The sequence below is a fragment of the Ranitomeya variabilis genome, chromosome 6 (genome assembly GCF_051348905.1).
Source record: "Ranitomeya variabilis isolate aRanVar5 chromosome 6, aRanVar5.hap1, whole genome shotgun sequence".
Taxonomy (NCBI): domain Eukaryota; kingdom Metazoa; phylum Chordata; class Amphibia; order Anura; family Dendrobatidae; genus Ranitomeya; species Ranitomeya variabilis.
The window spans coordinates 218,878,450-218,904,667 of NC_135237.1; the positions used below are offsets into that span (position 1 = coordinate 218,878,450).

General features: G+C 43.6%; 1 long non-coding RNA gene across 2 annotated transcripts in view; it reads right to left on the reverse strand.

Annotated features, from left to right (window-relative positions):
- Window positions 1-5,579: 5,579 nt before the first annotated feature.
- Window positions 5,580-26,218, reverse strand: part of LOC143782229 (uncharacterized) — a 29,013-nt gene continuing 8,374 nt past the window's right edge. For both annotated transcript variants that reach the window (XR_013216898.1, XR_013216899.1), the window contains exons 2-3: window positions 8,045-8,189; window positions 5,580-5,683 (exon numbers count right to left, since the gene is read on the reverse strand). This is a non-coding gene — a long non-coding RNA (uncharacterized LOC143782229). The remainder of the gene's footprint in view (window positions 5,684-8,044; window positions 8,190-26,218) is intronic.

Below are 26,218 nucleotides of genomic sequence, written 5' to 3' on the forward strand. Positions count from 1 at the left end.
ACCAAGTTCACTGTATCTTTAGCTGAGGGGAGGCCGGTGCATGGAACAAAATGAGCAGCTTTAGTCCGGCGATCAACTACCACCATGATTGTATTCATGCCCCCCGATGTAGGCAGCTCCACAATAAAGTCCATTGATATAGACCCCCAAGGGCGGGATGGAACAGGTAATGGTTGTAGAAGACCCGTAGGTGCCACATGAGGAGTCTTGTAACGGGCACATACCTCGCAAGAGAGAACATAGTCCTTGGTATCCTTCAGGCAAGTTGGCCACCAGAAGAATCGGCTCAGGAACTCTTGTGTCTTCTGTACCCCCCTGTGACCAGCCAACTTGGAGTCATGTACCAACTTGAGGATCTGCAGACGGACGACCTCTGGGACATAGATACGTCGATCTCTGAACCACATGCCACCCTTAAAGACAAGATTAATATCCACAGGTGGGTTGGCCAGAAATACATCACCGTCATAGGCCTCCCTGCACTCCTTCCACAAGTCCTGATTGTGAATAACTCCGATGAAATTGGCATCAGGTAGAATGGTCTTGGACGGGCTCCAGGTACGGAATCCGCAGCATGGATTCGGGATAAAGCATCAGCCTTCCCATTACGAGAACCTGGACGGTACGAGATAACAAAGTTAAATTGATTTAAAAATAAGTTCCAACGAGCCTGATGAGGAGAAAGACAACTAGCGGATCTAAGGAACTCTAAATTGCGATGGTCAGTTAGCACTATGATCTGTTGTGCAGCTCCTTGCAGATGATGCCTCCATTCTTTGAAAGCCGCAATAATAGCCAGCAATTCCTTGTCTCCCCCGTCGTAATTCTTCTCTGCTGAGGTTAGTCTATGGGAAAAGAAAGCACAAGGATGTAGCAGACCCTTCTCTCCAGTTCTTTGGGAGAAAATAGCCCCAAAAGCATTACCAGAAGCGTCCACCTCCACAATGAATGAAAGTGTTGGATCTGGGTGTATCAACAGCGGTGCTGATGTGAAACAGATCTTCAGCCGATCAAAAGCTTCTTGAGCCTGTGATGACCACTTAAAGGGCTTTTCCTTCTTTGTCAAGGAAGTAATGGGACGGACAATATCAGAAAAATTTTGAATGAAGCGTCTGTAGAAATTTGCAAAACCAATAAAATGTTGGACCTCCTTAACGTTCTTGGGTCCCGGCCAGTCAAAGATAGCCTGAATCTTACCAGATTCCATGTTCAGCCCCTGGGGAGAGATGATATAACCTAAGAACTGTATCTCAGAACGATGGAACTCGCATTTCTCCGGCTTGATATACAGATGGTTCTCTTTCAGACGTCTTAAAACAGCTTTGACATGTTCTTCATGTTCCTGTAGAGAGTCAGAAAAGATTAGAATATTGTCCAAATACATCACCACAAACTGGTCCAACAAATTTCTGAAAATGTCATTAGCAAGGTGTTGAAAAGTTGCAGGGGCATTACAAAGCCCGAAGGGCATCATGAGATATTCAAAGTGTCCATACCGGCATCGGAATGCTGTCTTCCACTCATCCCCTGGACGAATACGCACCAAATTATAAGCCCCACGAAGATCCAGTTTAGAGAACACCTTAGCATGGCGGACTCTTTCCAGTAATTCGGGAATCAGAGGCAAAGGGTAACGGTTTCGTGCGGTTACCTTATTGAGTTACCGATAGTCAACACAGGGTCTCAGGGTCCTATCCTTCTTTTTTACAAAAAATATAGGTGCCCCTGCTGGTGAGGAAGAAGGATGTATGAAGCCTTTGGCCAGATTTTCATCAATATACTCCTTTAAGGCTTGAAGCTCAGGTGCCGCCAAAGGGTATACGTTACCAAAAGGAATAGCTGCCCCAGGAAGCAGCTCAATGGGACAGTCATAATGCCTGTGTGGAGGAAGCTGATCTGCATTCTTCTTGTCACAGATGTCAGAGAACTCTTTATATGCTGCAGGTAAAGAAAATACCTGTACATGTGGTTCCGTAACCGTGGACTCAGGGACAGCTTCTGTTAACGCTGAGTTGCTCCTTGTTGGAAAGATAATCTCCTTGGTCTCCCAGTTGATAATTGGGTTCTGAGAACGCAACCAAGGAATGCCTAAAATCACAGGAAAATGAGGAGAAGAAATTAGCAAGAAAGAAAGTTGCTCCTGATGATTAGGCTCCAACAAAATTTCAAGGGGTACGGTCTCCTGATCCACAGGCCTAGAGATTAAAGGTGACCCATCCACTGTTTCCAGAGTAATTGGAGAGGCTCTTTGCTGAATTTCAATACCATGTTCCTTGTTCAAATGCGATATCCAGGAAAAAGGCCACCTGCACCTGAGTCAATCATAGCTGCACTGGAAATCCACTGTCCTGAACACAGGATCTTAATAGGGAGAGAACAGTGAGAGTTCTTCTCCTTCAGCTCCTTGGGGGGTGAAGTCATAGAAAGTGAATGGAATACAGCGTTTAAAGGCAGGCTACATTCAGAGATGTCAGATTCATCATCACAGTTGTCATACTCCCCTACTGCTGCTAGCACCTTGTTAGGCCGTCTAGGACACTAAGGACAATTGATCAAGAAGTGGTCAGACTGGCCGCAGTAGAAACATAGACTTTCACGAAGGCGATGCTCCCGGAGCTCATTGATCTCGCGCCTCTGAACGGAATCAATTTGCATGGGTACCTCCTCCACCTCCCGAGAGGTTTTACCTGCAGGCTCTTTGGAAGGAAGGAAAAGTTAGAAATACGGTTATATGCAGCAAATTTCTCCTGCCTACGCTCAGTAAGGTGAATGTCTATGCGCACACAATGCTATATAAATGTCTCTAGCTCTTGTGGTGACTCAGAGCGAGCTAGTTCATCTTTTATAATACTAGACAGACCCCTTTTAAAAATAGGCAATTGTGCATAACTGTCCCAATTGGTATCTACCGCTAATCTCCTGAATTCAGTGGCATACTCAATAACAGAACGTTTAGCCTGGCGTAAAGACAACAAAGCAGATTCAGCGGTTGAATGGCGATTAGGGTCATCAAACATTAATGCCATAGCTGCCAAGAAATCATCCAAGTTATTTAACCGTGGGTCACGAGACTCAATCATCGGATTCGCCCAGGCGAGCGCTCGTGAGGTCAGTAGCATTATTACACACAATACTTTGGATCTATCTGTAGGAAAATGGTCAGCATGCACATCAAAATATAGCATACATTGATTCACAAAGCCACGAAATTTGTCGCGATCACCATTAAATCTGAATGGGGGCAACTTAGGTGGGCTAGCTGGTCGCGGTTGCCCAGAGGGTAAAGTCACTTGTGCAGCTATTTGTGTGCTTATGTCCTGAAAAGCCCATCCATACTGGGACTCTATGCCAGCAAGTTTGTTTTCCTGGGCTGCCATGCGGTTGCTTAAGTCCTGCAAAGTCTGTCCAAACACTTGTTGATTGTGTTCAAAGCTTCCAAACTTCTTTTGCAGACCTTCCACATCTTTCGGCAGTGATCTAATTATGGAAAACACCTGCTCTAATCTGCTTTCTGCAGTCATTGTTCCAGTAGTCTCCTTTTTTTTATGGCTAGAGTATACTGTAAAAAATTTTAGGGGATAACTCAGGAGACTCTTTGCGTGGAACAAGACAACTACAGGACACAGTTTTATAAGTGGTAAAGTCTATATTATAACACGGTGATTCAAACAGGTGCAGAGAGAAACTCAAGTCCACAACACTTGGTGTAAATATTAAACGTAGCTTAGTAGTCTATAGGAAACTTCAGAGGAAACTGCAATCATGCAGAAAGTCTATGAAGCACAGTTATTCTTGAGGATACTTGACACGAATAAATTCTTGTCTTAGTCCAAACACAGATAGATAAGCTTATAAGGCAGTTCAAATCATATCTTGGCTCAACCAGGGAGGCCTGGGTAATAGTCTCAGGTTTTTGCAGAGCAGAAACAGCTTACATGTCCAGCAAATGCAGATGGAAGTAAACACGAGCAGCAGATGAAGGAGGATTACTGGAAACTGGTGTATGCAGCAGGAACTCAGAGCAGAGTAGCAGGATCACCACACAGGTTCACAGGAGCAGGTATATAGCCAGGGAGTAATCAGAGGTCAGGAGATGGATGCAACACAGAATACTCTAGCACAGACTGAAGGCTGGGGTGGAGTTTTATAGCAGGAAGACACAGTGCACATGAGACCATCTTGGAAAAGGGCAGAAATGCACAAAAGGTAAAAAATGTTCAGAGTCCTGACATCTCCACTCAAATTGTCCCCCCCCCCTGGTGCACTTAATCTTCAGTGTCTTCTGCTCCACTGGAGCACTTACCACCAGTGTTTGCCTCTGCAGCGCAAGTGAGTGACGTCAGCAGCGTGATCACATGATCTGATCAGGCTGCTCACTTCGCTCTGACTCGGCAGTCAGAGCCTCAATTGCATTCACTTATGTAAGATGTGAGTACAATTGATCCCTGAGCAGGGGCGGATACTGACAGCTTGGTGCCCCTGTGCAAGAAATGTGTCTGGGCCCCCTCCCTTTTATGGCAACAAAGCTATATATATATATATATATATATATATATATATATATATATATATATATATATATATATATAAACAAGGAAAAAAAAGGGAACAGCACAGGAATACTTATCTTCGGGTGCAGGGCCCCTAGATAGCCAGTCCATCGATCATCCAAGTTTCATAAACGTTCAAAAAAGAGGCAGCACTCCATTATTCCAATGTGAAAACGTACAGGGTTTAATTTACCCACATGTTCAGGCAACGTTTCAGCTCACAATGAGCCTTTCTCAAGCAGTGAGTATGTCCATGTGCTCTATATTTATACATCTCTTAATCATCCTTAATTGTGTTTAGTCAAATATACATTATAAGGTGCCTCTTGGATTATAGTACAGTGCATACGTGCAAAGATTATACAGTACATTTTGTGCTAGTTTGAAACATATTACTCTTATTCCCTCAGATTTATACAGTGCATTTTATGTTTAGTTATTTTACTTTACCCTGTGGACGCATGTTCTGTGTGGAGGACGCCATTATGCTTGTTCGGCGTCTTATTAGACCTACTGCGCATGTCCCAATACGTCACAGCTATGGAATGGATAGCCGGCCAATCAAATGAGTTGTGTGGCATTCCCTGACTGCGCATGCGTGCGTCATCTCTACAGCGCCATATTTGTTGAGGCTTGCTTTCTCCTCTCATACTTTTTTTCTATTTTCAATGAAGAGGATATCCACTATCCCTCTTCTTGTGCATTATGTCCGATATCATATGGACTTGTTTCATGTGCAATTTCCCACCCAGACGCACCGGACGGCACCTTATTCAGGCTGTCTCCGGGAATCATGTAGTATCCAGGCACGGTAATTAACCTCTTCAGGTCAATGCACCGCAGCTATAACTACAAAAGGTAGTAGCACCCTAGTCCTGGTTATTGTTTTTGCACATATTACCGTGCCTATATTAAAGACACCATAATTCTTTACATTTCTAGTTATAGAGGCAATTATATTTTTCTTTTTGATCAAATAGCTATCCATTCACATACGGTATATTTAATAATAAATAGCAAACACATATATTTACTTTGCATTGATTTATTTAAAGCAAATTTAATAATATAATCATATTCGTCCTCCACACGTTCATGCTCCACCTGGTACATATCTTCAAGGATTGGTGCATCTAAAAAAGTGAAAAAATACAAAAAAATAAAAATTAGAGATATACTCCCTAATAGGTAGTAACTCTAATGCAATACCAACGAGTCCTCACATCAAACTGATCAACAAGGTACACATATTCATTTTAGGTAATGGCATGTATTTTAAAATCTACGTTTAATCCCTTCGGTTTGAGGGTATTAAGCTCGTAGATCCACATAAGCTCTTTTTTCTTTAAAATTTGTTCCCTATTCCCTCCTCTCCTTTGAATAGGCACTACATCTATAATCTTACATTTAAGCTCTTTTTCAGAGTGATTATACTCTGTGAAATGTTTAGGCACTGGGAGGTCCATTCTTTTTTTCCTAATGGTATACATGTGCTGGTTCATCCTGACCTTGAACTCGCACGTCGTTTCTCTAATGTACCATAGGTTGGAAGGGCACATTAATAAATAAATTACATGGTCTGAGTTACACGTTAAATATTGTTTAATTTGATATACTTTATTTGTTTCAGGGTGCTGAAATGTGGGTCCTTTTATCAAATGTGCACAATTGACACACCCTAAACAGGGGAAGCATCCTTTTTTGTTTTTACCTGTCAGGGTTACTTGAGTACTCTTTTTAATCAATCCTATATCTGATTTGACAAGGTAATCTTTAATATTTTTTTTCTTTCTATATGAGAATAGGGGTGGCATTTTGAACTCTTTTATACCAGGGAGGCATTTTCCCAGCATCCCCCAATGTTTTTTTATGATATTGCCTACCTCCCTACTTTCCTCCACATATGTTTTTACCAATGGAATACGTTCTAGATGTTTCATCTTATTTTTACTTGTTTTGTTTTTGATCAGTTCACTCCTTTCCAATTTCAAAAAACTTTCTTTGGTATCTGCCAACAGTTCCTTCGGATATCCCCTGTTTTTGAATTTTTTTTATAAGGGAGTCCATTATTGTGTCCACCTCTTCACTATTCTGAACTATTCGTCGCACTCTAAGTAACTGGCTGAGTGGTATCGATCTTACCATACTGCGTGGGTGTTGACTATCATATGTCAGTAAATTATTTCTGTCAGTACTCTTTACAAAGAGGGTAGTATCCAGCCCATACTCTCTTTGTCTAATTAACACATCTAAGAATTGTATTTCTATTTTGGATGATACTAGTGTGAACTTGATAGTCAAGTCTATAGTATTTAGAAAACTGAGAAAATCCTCCAATGCTTCTTGTGACCCTGTCCAGAGGAGGAAAACATCATCCACATATCTCCACCACACCAGCACATGCTGGAAGTGGCAAGACATGTAGATGTGCTCCTCCTCCAGAATTTCCATCACTAAATTTGCATAAGAGGGGGCCATATTGGCCCCCATAGCTGTTCCCCGTTTTTGTGTGTAGAAAACATCACCAAATAAGAAATAATTTTGCTTGAGTATAATTTCTAATAGTTTTAATATGAACATCTTTCCTTCCGCAGTATATTTAGCTATATCTAATTTTTTCTCCACCGCTTTTAGTCCCCGTTCATGGTCGATAGATGTATACAATGATACTACGTCAAAAGACGCTAAAATTACTTCTTGATCCAATTTAACCCCTTCTAGTTTATTAAGAAAGTCAGTCGTGTCTTTTATATATGATTTACCATTTTTTACAATGGGTTTAAATATTTTGTCTAAAAAAATTACTAAAAATTGATTTTACTCCCGATATAATCGGGCGACCGGGGGGATTATCTAAGGTCTTATGTATTTTTGGAGTTATATATAGAACTGGCATTCGTGGATGTTCAACCAGTAGATAATCGTGTAGATCCTGATCTATGATGTATCCTTCCAATGCTTGCTTTAAGACTATTTGAATCTCTCTACCAATATTGTATTTAGGATCACACTCCATTTTGCAATACACATTCTCATCCTGCAATTGTCTCATAATTTCACTGATATACATTGACCTGTCCATGACGACGACAGCGCCCCCCTTATCCGCGGGTTTAATTACGATGTCGCCGTCATGGACAAGCCCCTGCAATGCTATAAATTCTTCTTTCAAAATATTGGGATGTCTATACTCCTTGACAGCATTGTTTCTCAAAATCTCAATATCCATAAGCACTGCCTTCTCAAATGCCTCCACTACATTGGAATTAGTTGGTGGAGTGAAATTACTCTCCTTCCTCAACTCGACCGCTTTTAAATCAAGTTCACTTATTTTTTCTTTACTAGAGAAGTCTTTATCAAAGAACCACTCCTTCAGTTTTATCCTTCTAAAAAATTGTCCCAAGTCCAACTGTAGCTCAAACCAGTCCATATGGGAAACATGGGCTAAATGATAGTCCTTTGCTGAGTACAGATATTTCCATATCAGTCAGTACCTTTTGCGAAATGTTGATTACGAGTTCTGTTCTCTCTTCCTGAGGTTCGGTTGTCTTTGAGGCCTGCTCTTTTCTGTTTTCTTTTTGCCTCCTGTGGTGGTGCTTGCCTCCCCTCCTTTTACGTTTTCCACTCCATCCATCAAGTCTATGAGAAATAAATTCATTAGTTGACCATACATTTTTTGTATTCCCTGTCCCTCTATTCAGAAAATAACCTCTTTTCCTCCATGGCATCTTGGCATTATCGTTTTGCCATGAATACACCTGGCCATTTTCATAATCACTAGTGTGTCTGCTCCATTTTTTTCTTTTCGTTTCCTCAAGATCACTCTGAAATTTACCAAAGTCCTTTTCTACTTTCTCTTTAAAGATGGTCCAATCCTCTTTATTCAACACCTCCTGTATCTTTTTTTCTATTTCATTCACACTTAACTGTAACTTCTTCACCTCTAATTGTAAATATTCAATGTTAAGCAACATCACATCCATTGCATACTTATTTGATATCATGGTAAGTCTGGTACAGAATGTGGAATTGTTCATAAACAGGTTAGGTCTTATATTGGACCTTAGTCCTCTCGGTATTCTATATTCTTTATAGTATAGGCCCAATGTTGTAAGATGTAGTTGTGAGCTAATTAGCCGTTTGTTATCATTTTCATATGTGCGTTTCATCTCTATTATAGATGGTTTCTTTAGGAAGGCATCATCTCCCTCTATACTGTTCAATATACGTTCCTCATCTTCAACAGTATAATTGAAGACTCCTGGTTCCATGGAGTGTTCCTCCATGTCTCCAAAAAATGGCTTAAGGATGTTAAGTATGCAAAAAATTATATAAAACCTTGCTGTGCAGTAATTTCCAGACATCAGTATAACAAGGAAAAAAATAGGAACAGCACAGAAATACTTATCTTCGGGTGCAGGGCCCCTAGATAACCAGTCCATCGATCATCCAAGTTTCATAAACGTTCAAAAAAGAGGCAGCACTCCATTATTCCAATGTGGGAGGCATTTTCCCAGCATCCCCCAATTTTTTTTATGATATTGCCTACCTCCCTACTTTCCTCCACATATGTTGTTACCAATGGAATACGTTCAAAGGAGAGGAGGGAATAGGGAGCAAATTTTAAAGAAAAAAGAGCTTATGTGGATCTACGAGCTTAATACCCTCAAACCGAAGGGGTTAAACGTAGATTTTAAAATACATGCCATTACCTAAAATGAATATGTGTACCTTGTTGATCAGTTTGATGTGAGGACTCGTTGGTATTGCATTAGAGTTACTACCTATTAGGGAGTATATCTCTAATTTTTATTTTTTTGTATTTTTTCACTTTTTTAGATGCACCAATCCTTGAAGATATGTACCAGGTGCAGCATGAACGTGTGGAGGACGAATATGATTATATTATTAAATTTGCTTTAAATAAATCAATGCAAAGTAAATATATGTGTTTGCTATTTATTATTAAATATACCGTATGTGAATGGATAGCTATTTGATCAAAAAGAAAAATATAATTGCCTCTATAACTAGAAATGTTTGTAAAGAATTATGGTGTCTTTAATATAGGCACGGTAATATGTGCAAAAACAATAACCAGGACTAGGGTGCTACTACCTTTTGTAGTTATAGCTGCGGTGCATTGACCTGAAGAGATTAATTACCGTGCCTGGATACTACATGATTCCCGGAGACAGCCTGAATAAGGTGCCGTCCGGTGCGTCAGGGTGGGAAATTGCACCTGAAACAAGTCCATATGGTATCGGACATAATGCACAAGAAGAGGGATAGTGGATATCCTCTTCATTGAAAATAGAAAAAAAGTATGAGAGGAGAAAGCAAGCCTCAACAAATATGGCGCTGTAGAGATGACGCGCGCATGCGCAGTCAGGGAATGCCACACAACTCATTTGATTGGCCGGCTATCCATTCCATAGTGGTGACGTATTGGGACACGCGCAGTGTAACAAATCTGCTGGCATCACGGCATGGCCTTGCATCTCTCACACTATCTTACCCACTGCTCCAGGTCATGATGTGGTTTCTGTTTCATGCCAGCTCCATGTTCTGTGTCTCTGCTCTCTCCATGCTTCCTGGCTGTGTGCATAGGGGGCGGCGCCTGAACTCTCTGGTTCTTATAGGAATCAGGTGCATCTGTCTAATCTGTTCCTGACCAATTGCCAGGAGGCCTCCAGTATTTAGTGCAGCTCCACCCAGTGGTCTGGGCCTGTGCAATGTGTTAGCTCAGTTTGTGTTTAGCTGCTGAGTTTGCCAGGCCTTGCTCTGTGTTTCTCCCTCTCTAGAGGCTTTTCTCTGTGCTCTTGCCTTGATCTTGTTGTCCGCCCTCCAGGAGGCAGAATATCCTGGTCCCTGTGTCTTTGTCCTTGTTTCTTGTCTTGTTCCATTTCCTTGTCTGAACTTAGTCTTATCTCGGTCTCCTTGTCTGTGGCTTCCTTCCCTGTGTCTTTCCTTGTGTTCTCAGTCTGCTTACACTCCGCACTCTCGTGGCTCTGCCTGCTCTGTACCTTTGTGGCTTTACCTCTGCTCCGCACTCCTGCGGTTCTGCTCCTTTCTACTCTGCTTATCTTCTGCTGCTGCAGTTATCCCTTGCTGCAGCTCCTCTCCACATTCCTTGTGGCTCCGCTCTGCTTTGCTGCAGAAACCTCTCGCTGCAGCTCCTCTCCGTATTCCTTGCGGTTCTGCTCTGCTTAGCTTTTGTTGCTACTCTATCTCTTGCTGCTCTACCATTCCTATCCGCAGCCTTGCGGTTCTCTTCCTGTGTGAACAGGTCCCAACCTGTTCCTTCATTCTCCTTTCCTTCTGGCTTGTTTCCGTACCTACATCTCCTATGTGAACAGGTCCCAACCTGTTCCTTCATACCTCATTCCTTTCTGCTTGTTTCCTTTCCTGCACCTCCTGTGTGAACAGGTCCCAACCTGTTCCTTCATATTTCATATCCGTTCCTGCACCTCCTGTGTGAACAGGTCCCTACCTGTTCCTTCATAAACCACATCAACCAGTCCTGTGTTCCCTGCCGTGCCTTCCAATCCAGTGTTCCTGCCAGTCCTGCCGTTCCTGCCGTGCCTTCCAGTCCTGTGTTCCTGCCGTCCTAGCCAGTCCTGTGTTTCCTGCCAGTCCTGTGTTCAGCCGTGCCAGCCTACTCGTCTGAGTTTCAGCCGTGCTCTTCTGCCAGTCCTGCCTGATGCCCGCACCAATCCTGGTGTTCCTGTCTCCCAAGTGGGATCAGCAGCCACAGCCAGACACCACCCTGGAGTAGCACCTGGCAGCTGCACAAGCCTGACCTCACCATCAGAGGCTCCAGTGCAAACCCAGGCAGCTGTCATAGTCACGCCCCTTCCAGGGCAGTCCGGTTTGTGGCACAGTGGGGCCACAACCCCCCCCGAGCTCACGCCTTCCAGTCAGGGCGTGAGCGTGACACGCAGTAGGTCTAATAAGATGCCGAACAAGCATAATGGCCTCCTCCACACAGAACATGCGTCCACAGGGTAAAGTAAAATAACTAAACATAAAATGCACTATATAAATCTGAGGGAATAAGAGTAATATGTTTCAAACTAGCACAAAATGTACTGTATAATCTTTGCACGTATGCACTATAATCTAAGAGGCACCTTATAACGTATATTTGACTAAACACAATTAAGGATGATTAAGAAATGTATAAATATAGAGCACATGGACATACTCACTGCTTGAGAAAGGCTCATTGTGAGCTGAAACGTTGCCTGAACATGTGGGTAAATTAAACCCTGTACGTTTTCACATTGGAATAATGGAGTGCTGCCTCTTTTTTGAACGTATATACACTCACCGGCCACTTTATTAGGTACACCTGTCCAACTTCTTGTTAACACTTAATTTCTAATCAGCCAATCACATGGCGGCAACTCAGTGCATTTAGGCATGTAGACATGGTCAAGACAATCTCCTGCAGTTCAAACCGAGCATTAGTATGGGGAAGAAAGGTGATTTGAGTGCCTTTGAACGTGGCATGGTTGTTGGTGCCAGAAGGGCTGGTCTGAGTATTTCAGAAACTGCTGATCTACTGGGATTTTCACGCACAACCATCTCTAGGGTTTACAGAGAATGGTCCGAAAAAGAAAAAAAATCCAGTGAGCGGCAGTTCTGTGGGCGGAAATGCCTTGTTGATGCCAGAGGTCAGAGGAGAATGGGCAGACTGGTTCGAGCTGATAGAAAGGCAACAGTGACTCAAATCGCCACCCGTTACAACCAAGGTAGGCCTAAGAGCATCTCTGAACGCACAGTGCGTCGAACTTTGAGACAGATGGGCTACAGCAGCAGAAGACCACACCGGGTACCACTCCTTTCAGCTAAGAACAGGAAACTGAGGCTACAATTTGTACAAGCTCATCGAAATTGGACAGTAGAAGATTGGAAAAACGTTGCTTGGTCTGATGAGTCTCGATTTCTGCTGCGACATTCGGATGGTAGGGTCAGAATTTGGCGTAAACAACATGAAAGCATGGATCCATCCTGCCTTGTATGGAGCATCTTTGGGATGTGCAGCCGACAAATCTGCGGCAACTGTGTGATGCCATCATGTCAATATGGACCAAAATCTCTGAGGAATGCTTCCAGCACCTTGTTGAATCTATGCCACGAAGAATTGAGGCAGTTCTGAAGGCAAAAGGGGGTCCAACCCGTTACTATCATGGTGTACCTAATAAAGTGGCCGGTGAGTGTATATATATATATATATATATATATATATATATATATATATATATATATATATATATAGCCAAATACAGATACATGTGTATATATTACATACCGTATATACTCGAGTATGAGCCGACCTGAGTATAAGCCGAGGCACCTAATTTTGCCATGAAAAACTGGGTAAGCTTATCGACTCGAGTATAAGCCGGGTATGTATTGTCCCCTCATCCCTATCCTGGTATGTGTGGTTCCCCCTGTCCTGTCCTGCTCTCTGTGGCTCCCCCTGTTGTATGCATGGCTCCCCCAGTCCCATCTTGTAAGCATGGCTCCCCCATCCTCCCATCCTGTATGCATGGCTCGGCTCCCCCATCCTCCCATCCTATATGCATGGCTCCTCCATCCTCCCACCCTATATGCATGGCTCCACCATCCTCCCACCCTGTATGCATGGCTCCCCCATCCTGTATGCATGGCTCCACCATCCTCCCATCCTGTATGCATGGCTCCCCCATCCTTCCATCCTGTATGCATGGCTCCCTCATCCTCCCACCCTGTATGCATGGATCCCCCATCCTCCCATCCTGTATGCATGACTCCCCCATCCTCCCATCCTCTATGCATGGCTCCTCCATCCTCCCATCCTGTATGCATGGCTCCCCCAGTCCCATCTTGAATGCATGGCTCCCCCATCCTCCCATTCTGTATGCATGGCTCGGCTCCCCCATCGTCCCATCCTGTATGCATGGCATCCATATTCATCACCTTATGAGCGGTACCACGTGACTGCTGAGGACAGGACGAGCTGCCGGCGCTGAGACAGAGTTGCAGGCACTGCTGGAGGAGGGTGAATATGACGTCTTCAAAGAGGTGGGGGGAGGTAGGTGGGTGGGGGGCGGTCGGTTGACCCCGGACTTTATTAAAAAAAAATACTTGTTCAAGTGCGGCCCCCGCATCCTGGCGCTCTAGGCACGTGCCCTCAAGTGCCTAGTGGCAAATACGGCCCTGTACCTAGCATCCCCTATATAACTCTCTACCTTCGGTGTTTGTATGTTAGTTGCTTTATGTTACCCCTGTAAGTCGGATGTGTGTATACACTAGCATTTCTGTCCCAGGCCTCCTGTGGGAGGGGTCAGCTTAGGGTATAACAGGAGAACAATAAGGCTGGTGGCCCAAACCTCATCTTAAGGCCGGAGTCACACTAGACCGTAATATGGACTAGTGCTATGTGATAAAAAAAAAATCGCATAGCGTTCGGACAAATGTTAATCTATGGGGCAGCTCCCCTCATCCAGTATTTTCTCGCCCGTTTTATACGAGCGAAGGAAATTGCAGCATGCTGCGATTGTCAGCGCATCTTGGCTGAGAATCGCCAATGCAAGTCTATGGGTGTGAGAAAAACTCGCACACCACACGGACCATCAGTGTGACTTGCGAGAAATACACACCGGTGTTCTATAGAAAAGCCGGCAATTCAGTGCGGTGAACAGTATAATCACACTGACAGGTTAAAATAGAATAGATAAAATAAATCTCTACACATAGTATAGGTATATCTAATATATAAAGCTGAATGTGTGTGTGTGTATGTATGTGTGTATGTCCGGGATTGGCCTCTGCACCGTCACAGCTACAGCCACAAAATGTTGCAGTCACACGTCTGCACCCCGAGAGCGTCATAGGCTATGTTGTGAGGTGAAATTTTAACCCCGCGCGTTCCAATTCACCAAACAATTTTGCCCCTATCTACATAATGGAGAAAAAGTGAAAGGAAAAGTGTTGGAGGCAAATTGACAGCTGCCAGATGTGAACAAGGGGGACTTAAAGAATGAGAGCGATGGCGCCAAAGAATATATACCGTACAGTTGCTAAGGTGGGGCACTGACATGGGATACTCACCACACACGGGGATATGAACACACACACAAAATGCGCCACACACTACCACCTGCTTGAACACATATACCACCCTCAGCACACATTTCACCACACATACACCAACCTCGCCACATAAAAGTCGAAACACAAAAGTTGCCACTCAAAACTTGCCACACATGCAAAACTCACCTCATGGAAAACTCGCCACACACAAAACTTGCACACGCGGAAAAATTGCCACATGCACAAAAGTTGCAACACATGCAAAAGTTGCCTCACACAAAACTTGCACATACTCAAAACGCACCACACAAAACTCGCCACGCGCAAAACTTTCTGCACACAACTTGCTACACTAACCTGTTACATGCAACTCGACACACAAAAAGTTGCTACACGCATGTCGCCACACAACTCATCTCACACAACTTGACACATTAAACTCGCCCTAAAACACACACAAGTCTGGTATTATCCTTCAAAAATAAAAATCTGATTAATAAGCAAACTACAAGAGCAACAAATGTACCATACAGCAAGATATGGCAGCTGCCAGTCACATGACCTGTCTATTATGTGTATGTGTGAACTAATATATACTGCCGGGGGGAGGGCTTCCTGTTGGCTGAGGATTTATCAGGCTGCCAATAGCAACCAATCACAGCTCATGTTCTACTTTGCTACAGTTAATTAATTTGAGCTCTGATTGGTTAATATAGACAACAAAAGACATTCTCAGTATAACAAAGCTTGCGTGAGGTAATAGCATGTCAGTTAGAATGTGGGGGTGGAAAGGCTGATGTCAGTCACATTACCTCTATGTGAGCGGTTATAGAAACTGCCAGTTACAGACTATTTTTATCACAATAATGCCTCATAAGAAAAGGAATTCCATGGCATGAATGTCAGCTGATGCGAAAAGAAAAGCTGCATTACGGGCCAATGAAAAATGTGAAGACCGAGAAACAAGGCTGACACACATGAGAACAGCAGCTGCTTCCTCAAGAGCCAATGAACTTTCTGAGCAGAGGGAAGCAAGGCTTGCAGAGAAGAGAACAAGAGCTGCTTCCTCAAGGGCCAATTAACTCTGAGGAGAGGGAAGCGAGGCATCCAGACATGAAAACAAGAGCTGCTTCCTCAAGAGCCAATGAACTTTCGTCGGAGAGGAAAGCGAGGTTTGCAGACATGAAAACAAGAGCTGCTTCCTCAAGGGCCAATGAACTTTCTGAGGAAAGGGAAGACAGTCCTTGAAAGTAGTTGGAATCGATTTACAATCTCCATGCTTTTCTCATGACCAACTTTATGTGGCCTGTTCAAGAGTTGGAACAGCCAAAAATCTGTTCGTCTTTGCCCCTGAAGGAAAAACTAAGAATGTTGTTTATCAAAAGGCTCTCGAATAAGTAGTAGAAAATTACTTCACATTACTTGGCCTATTTAGTTAAATCTGTGTGGAATATCTCAGGTGTTGAAATATATGTTGAGAAATGCTTCTATTAGCTTATTTTTTTCCTTTTAATAATTACATTTCTAACTATTTGTTTTGTGGTTTTTGTGTGCAGAATAAATTTTTGTTAACACATTCTATTTTGCTAACAGCAGTTATTAACCGAAGCCGGGTAGTACAGCTAGTCTAATATATAAAGCTGAATGTGTGTGTATGTGTATGTATGTGGGTATGTCCGGGATTGGCATCTGCACCGTCGCAGCTGCAGCCACAACATTTTGCACAGTCACACGTCTGGACCCCGAGAGCGTCATAGGTTATGTTGTGAGGCGAAATTTTAACCCCACGCTTTCCAATTCATGAAACAATTTTGGCGGACAGGTATGGGATATTGTTGGTTTTTTACTTTGGATTTTTTTTACAGAAGAACGAGGGCTTCGCTTGGATTGAGCATGCAATAAAGATGTTAAACCTGTGTGTGTAATTATTTCATTAAAAGGCTTTTTTCTTAATGTGTGTGTATTTTTAACCCTTTCAGACTATTGGATTAATAATGGAGAGGTCTTATTGACAAATTGACAGCTGCCAGATGTGAACAAGGGCGACTTAAAGAATGAGAGCGATGGCGCCAAAGAATATATACCGTACAGTTGCTAAGGTGGGTCCCCGACATGGGAAGTTTTGAGTGGCAACTTTTGTGTTTCGACTTTTATGTGGCGAGGTTGGTGTATGTGTGGTGAAATGTGTGCTGAGGGTGGTATATGTGTTCAAGCATGTGGTAGTGTGTGGCGCATTTTGTGTGTGTTCATATCCCCGTGTGTGGTGAGTATCCCATGTCGGTGCCCCACCTTAGCAACTGTACGGTATTTATTGCATGCTCAATCGAAGCGAAGCCCTCGTTCTTCTGTAAAAGAATCCAAAGTAAAAAACCAACCATATCCCATACTGTCCGCCATACAGTCAAGTCCCACGCTGTATATCCATCTCAAGGGGTTAATTAGTTTACAACCCGGAGCGTTGCTAATGCGACCGACCGGGCTGTAAACCACGGAGGAATGAATGAAAAACTGCCTGCACAGCCTCCCCGACTGACCGGACATGAACTGATTAGTGTGGGAAAGTTTCGGAACATTTTCCCACACTGTCAGTTCACCGCGTCAGGCGGGGAGTCAGCACATGCAGTCCCCCTTGTTCACATCTGGCAGCTGTCAATTTGCCTCCAACACTTTTCCTTTCACTTTTTCCCCATTATGTAGATAGGGGCAAAATTGTTTGGTGAATTGGAACGCGCGGGGTTAAAATTTTGTCTCACAACATAGCCTATGCCGCTCTGGGAGTCCAGACATGTGACTGTGCAAAATTTTGTGTCTGTAACTGCGCCGGTGCAGATGCCAATCCCGGACATACACACATACATAAATACATACATACACACACACATTCAGCTTTATATATTATATATATATATATATATATATATATATATATATATATACAGTACAGACCATAAGTTTGGACACACCCTCTCATTTAAAGATTTTTCTGTATTTTCATGAGTATGAAAATTGTACATTCACACTGAAGGCATCAGAACTATGAATTAACACATGTGGAATTATATACTTAACAAAAAAGTGTGAAGCAACTGAAATTATGTCTTATATTCTAGGTTCTTCAAAGTAGCCACATTTTGCTTTGATGACTGCTTTGCACACTCTTGGCATTCTGTTGATGAGCTTCAAGAGGTAGTCACCGGGAATAGTTTTCAATTCACAGGTGTGCCCTGTCAGGTTTAATAAGTGGGATTTCTTGACTTATAAATGGGGTTGGGACCATCAGTTGTATTGTGCAGAAGTATGGTGGATACACAGCTGATAGTCCTACTGAATAGACTGTTAGAATTTGTATTATGGCAAGAAAAAAGCAGCTAAGTAAAGAAAAACGAGTGGCCAGCATTACTTTAAGAAATTAAGGTCAGTCAGTCTGAAAAATTGGGCAAACTTTGAAAGTGTCCGCAAGTTCAGTGGCAAAAACCATCAAGCGCTACAAAGAAACTGGCTCACATGCGGACCGCCCCAGGAAAGGAAGACCAAGAGTCACCTCTGCTTCTGAGGATAAGTTTATCCGAGTCACCAGCCTCAGAAATCGCAGGTTAACAGCAGCTCAGATTAGAGACCAGGTCAATGCCACACAGAGTTCTAGCAGCAGACACACCTCTACAACAACTGTTAAGAGGAGACTTTGTGCAGCAGGCCTTCATTGTAAAATAGCTGCTAGGAAACCACTGCTAAGGACAGGCAACAAGCAGAAGAGACTTGTTTGGGCTAAAGAACACAAGGAATGGACATTAGACCAGTGGAAATCTGTGCTTTGGTCTGATGAGTCCAAATTTGAGATCTTTGGTAACAACCACCGTGTCTTTGTGCGACGCAGAAAAGGTGAACGGATAGACTCTACATGCCTGGTTCCCCCCGTGAAGCATGGAGGAGGAGGTATGATGGTGTGGGCGTGCTTTGCTGGTGACACTGTTGGGGATTTATTCAAAATTGAAGGCATACTGAACCAGCATGGCTACCACAGCATCTTGCAGCGGCATGCTATCCATCCGGTTTGCGTTTAGTTGGACCATCATTTATTTTTCAACAGGACAATGACCCCAAGCACACCTTCAGGCTGTGTAAGGGCTATTTGACCAAGAAGGAGAGTGATGGGGTGCTAAGCCCAGGCTCGGAATGGCCCACCAGAGAACCGGAGGATTCTCTGGTGGGCTCAGGCACTGAGACCTGCTGGCATACTGGCCAGCAGCTGCCTAGGGCCCCCACTGCTCCAGGGGCTCCCAGCCAGTGGCTATGGGGCCCCTGAGTCAAGGGGGCCTACCCTGTGCTAGCGTAGCAGTAACTGGTGACAGGAACCTGTTCCCGCTGCTAAAGCAAAATGAATATTCACGCTTCCCCACGCCCCTATGGGCGTGGAGAGGCGTGAATACTATTTATCTTTAATAGCGGGCAGCGTTAGCCGCAGGGTGCAGCTAACACTGCCCGCATGTAAAGCCCCACCACCACACACAAACACACATACACACACACACGCAGGCACACAGACTCACACAGAGCAGCTCACCTCCCGGTGTCCTGCTTCCTGTCTGGGACAGCCCAGCTGGATGACTTCATCATCCAGCGTGCCGTCTCAGACAGAAGGCTTCCAGCGAGGAAGAGGCTGCTGAGATGAGCTGCTGCTGGGAGCTGCGTGTGTGTGTGTGCGTGCGTGCGTGCCAGCGTGTGTGTGTCTGTGCCTGCGTGTGTGTGTGTGTGCGTGTGATAAGCTGCTGCTGCGGTGAGGTGTGTGTGTGTGGTGGTGAAGGACAATGATATTGGTGGGGGGAGACAATGAACAATATTGTATCATACAATTATTAGGTTCTGTAGAAGGATGTAGATCTGGGGATTTATTATGATGGAATATAGGAATATAGGCTGAACTGGATGGACAAATGTCTTTTTTCGGCCTTACTAACTATGTTACTATGTAATGATGGAGGTGATGGGCAATTATGGTGGTGGGGGGAGACAATGATGGAGGTGATGGGCAATTATGGTGGTGGGGGGAGACAATGATGGAGGTGATAGGCAATGGAAGTGATAGGCAATGATGGTGGGGAGGCAATGATGGAAGTGATGGGCAATAGTGGTGGGGAGGCAATGATGGAGGTGATGGGCAATGATGGAGGTGATAGGCAATGGTGGTGGGGGAGGCAGTGATGGAGGTGATGGGCAGTGATGGAGGTGATAGGCAATGGAGGTGATATGCAATGATAGTGGGGAGGCAATGATGGAGGTGATGGGCAATGGTGGTGGGAGGCAATGATGGAGGTGATGAAATGGGCAATGATGGTGGTGGGGGGAGGAAATGATGGAGGTGATGGGCAATGATGGTGGTGGGGGAGGCAATGATGGAGGTGATGATGGAGGTGATGAAATGGACAATGATGGTGGGGAGGAGGCAATGATGCAGGTGGTGGAATGGGCAGTGATGGAGGTAGTGGGGGAGAATGATAGGGGTGGAGGGGGAGAAGGCAATGATGGAGGTGGTGATGAGGACAATGATGGTAGAGAGGGGCTGCATTATACTTTATGAGGGGGCTACATTATATTCTGTGGGGGGACTGCACTATTCTTAGGGGACTACACTACATTATATTATGGGGGGGCTACAGTATACTCTATGGGGGGCTGCATTATATTCTGTGGTGGAGCTGCATTCTCTCAGGGGACTACATTATATTCTGTGGTGGGCTGCAATATACTATATGAGGGGGGCTGCATTATACCCTATGAGGGTGCTATATTATATTCTATGGTGGGGACTGCGTTATACCTGAGGGGGTTGCATTATATTTTGTGGGGTGCTGCATTATATTTTATGAGGGGGCTACATTATATTCTGTGAGGGGGCTATCCCAACCCTTGCTACATAATTAAGATGTGAACTACCTTATATTATACCCTGATATTAGCGCTTTTTACTGCACAATTGGTGGTCTTGTATCTATTTCTATGTACATAGTGGGCCCCAATAATGATTTTCTCTGGTGAGCCCAAGGTGCTGCAGTCTGACGCTGGCTACGCCAGATGACCTGGCCTCCACAGTTACCAGACCTGAACCCAATCAAGATGGTTTTGGGTGAGCTGGACCGCAGAGTGAAGGCAAAAGGGCCAACAAGTGCTAAGCATCTCTGGGAACCCCTTCAAGATTGTTGGAAGACCATTCCCGGTGACTACCTCTTGAAGCTCATCAAGAGAATGCCAAGAGTGTGCAAAGCAGTCATCAAAGCTAAAGGTGGCTACTTTGAATAACCTAGACTATAAGACATAATTTCAGTTGCTTCACACTTTTTTGTTAAGTATATAATTCCACATGTGTTAATTCACAGTTTTGATGCCTTCAGTGTGAGTGTACAATTTTCATAGTCATGAAAATACAGAAAAATCTTTAAATGAGAAGGTGTGTCCAAACTTTTGGTCTGTACTGTGTGTGTGTGTGTGTGTGTGTGTGTGTGTGTGTGTGTGTGTGTGTGTGTGTGTGTGTGTGTGTGTGTGTGTGTGTGTGTGTATATATATATATATATATATACTGTATATATGTTTTCACGAATATTTGAGCCCATCAATCCATTATATGTCCATTTTGCAAGCCGGCGAGAAAATCTCACTATACGGATGCCATATGAATGACACATGGATACGTTTTTTGAGAAAAAAATTGCATCCTCGCATTGCACACGGATCACTGTTCATGAAACATTTGTGCGATTCTTGTCCGTGTAAAACGTACCAATTTTTTATACGTTGTGTGTGACTCCAGCCTTAGAGGTAACTTTGGGAGCAGTGATAGTTGGGGCCTTGGTCCCAGGGACAGTGCAGGCCCCCTTCCCTAATCACGTACAGTCACAGTGTGACAGGTGGTGGCCGTATTTCATATCAGTGAAAACTGGTGACAGGTTTGCTTTAATGATTTGGGTATTGGCTATTTGGGTACGTGACTAGTTCAGCAGAGGTGACTGACAGCTCTCTCCTTATGTATACAAATGGGGGAGCCCTGACAATTAGTTGGAGATGCGGCAAGAAGCACACATCTTACTAGTGTGGAGTCTGTGATATTTAAACTTTCTCTGAAATGCTGGGATTAAAACACACCTGGCTGCAATCGTACAGGCTCTGATTCTTGCTTCCTGCGGCGGTTTAACCCCTTAATCCCATATGACGTACTATTCTGTACATGTGGGGTGGGCCCTAATTCCCAAGGACGGAATAGTACGTCCAGCGCGATCGGTCGCGCTCACGGGGGGAGCGCGGCCGATCACGGCCGGGTGTCAGCTGCCTATCGCAGCTGACATCCGGCACTATGTGCCAGGAGCGGTCATGGACCGCCCCCGGCACATTAACCCCCGGCACACCGCGATCAAACATGATCGCGGTGTACCGGAGGTACAGGGAAGCATCGCGCAGGGAGGGGGCTCCCTGCGTGCTTCCCTGAGACGATCGGAACAAGGGAATGTACTCACCTTGTACCGAGCGTCTCCACCCTGCAGGCCCCGGATCCAAAATGGCCACGGGGCTGCATCCGTGTCCTGCAGGGAGTACTTCCGGGTCCGGAGCAGGCTGCAGATGAAAGCCTGCAGCGATGTGAGTGAGAGCGCCGATCTGATAGAGTGCTATGCAAACTATCAGATCGGCGATCTGTGATGTCCCCCCCTGGGACAAAGTAAAAAAGTTAAAAAAAAAAATTCCACGTGTAAAAAAAAAAAAATAAAATAATTCCTAAATAAAGAAGAAAAAAAAAAATATTATTCCCATAAATACATTTCATCTAAAAAAACAAAAACAATAAAAGTACACATATTTAGTATTGCCGCGTCCGTAACGACCCAACCTATAAAACTGTCCCACTAGTTAACCCCTTCAGTGAACACCGTAAGAAAAAAAAAAAAAAATGAGCCAAAAAACAACGCTTTATTATCATACTGCCGAACAAAAAGTGAAATAACACGCGATCAAAAAGACGGATATAAATAACCATGGTACCGCTAAAAACGTCATCTTGTCCCGCAAAAAACGAGCCGCTATATAGCATCATAACCAAAAAAATAAAAAAGTTATAGTCCTCAGAATAAAGCGATGCCAAAATAATTAGTTTTTCTATAAAATAGCTTTTATCGTATAAAAGCGCCAAAACATAAAAAAATGATATAAATGAGATATCGCTGTAATCGTACTGACCCGACGAATAAAACTGCTTTATCAATTTTACCAAACGTGGAACGGTATAAATGCCTCCCCCAAAAGAAATTCATGAATAGCTGGTTTTTGGTCATTCTGCCTCACAAAAATCGGAATAAAAAGTGATCAAAAACTGTCACATGTCCGAAAATGTTACCAATAAAAACGTCAACTCGTGGACCAAAATACGGAAAAATTATAGGTCTCAAAATGTGGAGACGCAAAAACTTTTTTGCTATAAAAAGCGTCTTTTAGTGTGTGACAGCTGCCAATCATAAAAATCCGATATAAAAAACGCTATAAAAGTAAATCAAACCCCCCTTGATCACCCCCTTAGTTAGGGAAAAATAATAAAATTAAAAAAATGTATTTATTTCCATTTTCCCATTAGGGCTAGGGTTAGGGTTAGGGCTAGGGTTAGGGTTGGGGCTAGGGTTAGGGTTAGGGCTAGGGTTGGAGGTAAAGTTAGGGTTAGGGTTGGGGCTAAAGTTAGGGTTGAGGCTAAAGTTAGGGTTAGGGTTTGGATTACATTTACGGTTTGGATTAGGGTTGGGATTAGAATTATGGGTGTGTCAGGGCTAGGGGTGTGGTTAGGGTTACCGTTGGGATTAGGGTTAGGGGTGTGTTTGGGTTAGGGTTACAGGTAGAATTGGGGAGTTTCCACTGTCCAGGCATATCAGGGGCTCTCCAAACGCGACATGGCGTCCGATCTCAATTCCAGACAATTCTGCATTGAAAAAAACAGTGCTCCTTCCCTTCCGAGCTCTCCCGTGCGCCCAAACAGGGGTTTACCCCCAACATATGGGGCATCAGCGTACTCGGGACAAATTGGACAACAACTTTTGGGGTCCAAGTTCTCTTGTTATCTCTGGGAAAATAAAAATTTGGGGGGCTAAAAATCATTTTTGTGGGAAAAAAATGATTTTTTATTTTCACGGCACTGCGTTGTAAACTGTAGTGAAACACTTGGGGGTTCAAAGTTCTCACAACACATTTAGATAAGTTCCTTGGGAGGTCTAGTTTCCAATATGGGGTCACTTATGGGGGGTTTATACTGTTTGGGTACATCAGGGGATCTGCAAATGCAACATGACGCCTGCAGACCAATCCATCTAAGTCTGCATTCCAAATGGCGCTCCTTCCCTTCCGAGCTCTGCCATGCGCCCAAACAGTGGTTCCCCCCCACATATGGGGTATCAGCGTACTCAGGACAAATTGGACAACAACTTTTGGGGTCCAATTTATCCTGTTACCCTTGTGAAAATATAAAACTGGGGGCTAAAAAATCATTTTTCTGAAAAAAAAAAAGAATTTTTAGTTTCACGGCTCTGCGTTATAAACTGTAGTGAAACACTTGGGGGTTCAAAGCTCTCAAAACACATCCAGATAAGTTCCTCAGGAGGTCTAGTTTCCAATATGGGGTCACTTTTGGGGGGGTTGTACTGTTTGGGTACATCAGGGGCTCTGCAAATGCAACGTGATGCCTGCAGACCAATCCATCTAAGTCTGCATTCCAAATGGCGCTCCTTCCCTTCCGAGCTCTGCCATGCGCCCAAACAGTGGTTCCCCCCCACATATGGGGTATCAGCGTACTCAGGACAAATTGGACAACAACTTTTGGAGTCCAATTTATCCTGTTACCCTTGTGAAAATACAAAACTGGGGGCTAAAATATCATTTTCTGAAAAAAAAAATGTTTTTATTTTCACGGCTCTGCGTTATAAACTGTAGTGAAACACTTGGGGGTTCAAAGCTCTCAAAACACATCAAGATAAGTTCCTTAGGGGGTCTACTTTCCAAAATGGTGTCACTTGTGGGGGGTTTTAATGTTTAGGCACATCAGGGGCTCTCCAAACGCGACATGGTGTCCCATCTCAATTCCAGTCAATTTTGCATTGAAAAGTCAAATGGCGCTACTTCCCTTCCGAGCTCTGCTATGCGCCCAAACAGTGGTTTACCCCCACATATGGGGTATCGTTGTACTCAGGACAAATTGACCAACAACTTTTGTGGTCTAATTTCTTCTCTTACCCTTAGGAAAATAAAAAACTGGGGGCGAAAAGATCATTTTTGTGAAAAAATATGATTTTTTATTTTTACGGCTCTGCATTATAAACTTCTGTGAAGCACTTGTTGGGTCAAAGTGCTCACCACACATCTAGATAAGTTCCTTAACGGGTCTACTTTCCAAAATGGTGTCACTTGTGGGGGTTTCAATGTTTAGGCACATCAGGGGCTCTTCAAACGCAACATGGCGTCCCATCTCAATTCCAGTCAATTTTGCATTGAAAAGTCAAATGGCGCTCCTTCCCTTCCGAGCTCTGCCATGCACCCAAACAATGGTTTACACCCACATATGGGGTATCAGCGTACTCAGGACAAATTGCACAACAATTTTTGGGGTCCAATTTTTTCTCTTACCCTTGGGAAAATAAAAAATTGGGGGCGAAAAGATCATTTTTGTGAAAAAATATGATTTTTTATTTTTACGGCTCTGCATTATAAACTTCTGTGAAGCACTTGGTGGGTCAAAGTGCTCACCACACATCTAGATAAGTTCCTTAAGGGGTCTACTTTCCAAAATGGTGTCACTTGTGGGGGGTTTCAATGTTTAGGCACATCAGGGGCTCTCCAAACGCAACATGGCGTCCCATCTCAATTCCAGTCAATTTTGCATTGAAAAGTCAAATGGCGCTCCTTCGCTTCCGAGCTCTGTCATGTGCCCAAAAAGTGGTTTACCCCCACATATGGGGTATCGGCGTACTCAGGACAAATTGTACAACATCTTTTGGGGTCCATTTTCTCCTGTTACCCTTGGTAAAATAAAACAAATTGGAGCTGAAGTAAATTTTGTGTGAAAAAAAGTTAAATGTTCATTTTTATTTAAACATTCCAAAAATTCCTGTGAAACACCTGAAGGGTTAATAAACTTCTTGAATGTGGTTTTGAGCACCTTGAGGGGTGCAGTTTTTAGAATGGTGTCAAACTTGGTTATTTTCTATCATATAGACCCCTCAAAATGACTTCAAATGAGATGTGGTCCCTAAAAAAAATGGTGTTGTAAAAATAAGAAATTGCTGGTCAACTTTTAACCCTTATAACTCCCTAACAAAAAAAAATTTTGGTTCCAAAATTGTGCTGATGTAAAGTAGACATGTGGAAATGTTACTTATTAAGTATTTTGCGTGACATATCTCTGTGATTTAAGGGCATAAAAATTCAAAGTTGGAAAATTTGTGAAATTTTCTAAATTTTTGCCAAATTTCCATTTTTTTCACAAATAAACACAAGTTACATTGAATAAATTTTACCCCACTAACATGAAGTACAATATCTCACGAGAAAACAATGTCAGAATCGCCAAGATC